This window comes from Triticum aestivum, chromosome 1D, assembly GCF_018294505.1.
Source record: "Triticum aestivum cultivar Chinese Spring chromosome 1D, IWGSC CS RefSeq v2.1, whole genome shotgun sequence".
In the NCBI taxonomy this organism is placed as follows: Eukaryota; Viridiplantae; Streptophyta; class Magnoliopsida; order Poales; family Poaceae; genus Triticum; species Triticum aestivum.
The window spans coordinates 467031242-467031956 of record NC_057796.1 but is presented as its reverse complement, the minus strand read 5'-3'; the positions used below and the strand labels follow the sequence as shown (position 1 = coordinate 467031956).

The 715-nt window shown below is 38.7% G+C and overlaps 1 non-coding gene across 1 annotated transcript; it reads left to right on the top strand.

The window, feature by feature from the left end:
• The first annotated feature begins 312 nt into the window (after positions 1–312).
• Positions 313–385, top strand: TRNAR-UCU (transfer RNA arginine (anticodon UCU)). The gene has a single exon. It is a non-coding gene; the product is annotated as a tRNA-Arg (tRNA).
• The last annotated feature ends 330 nt before the right edge of the window (positions 386–715 follow it).

The following is a 715-nucleotide window of genomic DNA, read 5'->3' as shown; positions in this document are numbered from 1 at the left end:
GTTGTCACTAAAAAAATAAGGAGAGAGTCACCTTTGCCTTTGCAACAAGTACGCTCTGACTAGTGATCTCGGGTGCGTTAGCTCTTTCTCATCATGTTCCCTTTTTTTTGAGCTGCTTATCATGTTCTTCTTAACAGACCCGTCTTTAGAAATTTGGGGAACCGGACGAAACACAAAATAAAGTTATATAAAAGAGTCGTATATAAAAGGATACCGTACCATCAAATTTGAATGAACAGCTATCTTCAAATTCTTTAATGCGTGAGCAGATATCCGTAAAAAGGAGTTGTATATTAACATTATACAGACAAGGCGCTCGTGGCCTAATGGACAAGGCATTTGACTTCTAATCAAAGGATTGTGGGTTCGAGTCCCACCGAGCGTGAATATGTTTATGTTTTTTACACTTCTCCATTTCTTTTGTGCAAATACACATATTTTTTCTCTTACATACCGTTATTTTTTCTATATGGTCAGAGGGAGTACAATCTATGTTCTTTTTCCTTACACGTTTTCTTTTACAAACCACAGGCGTACCGTTATTTTTTCTATATGGTCAGAGGGAGTACAATCTATGTTCTTTTTCCTTACACTTTTTTTTTAACATCACCACAGACACAAGCGCTCATATACACGCGCATACACTCACCCCTATGAAGACGCACACGCACACCCTATCCCTATGAGCACATCTGAAAGACTGAGCCGGCATATC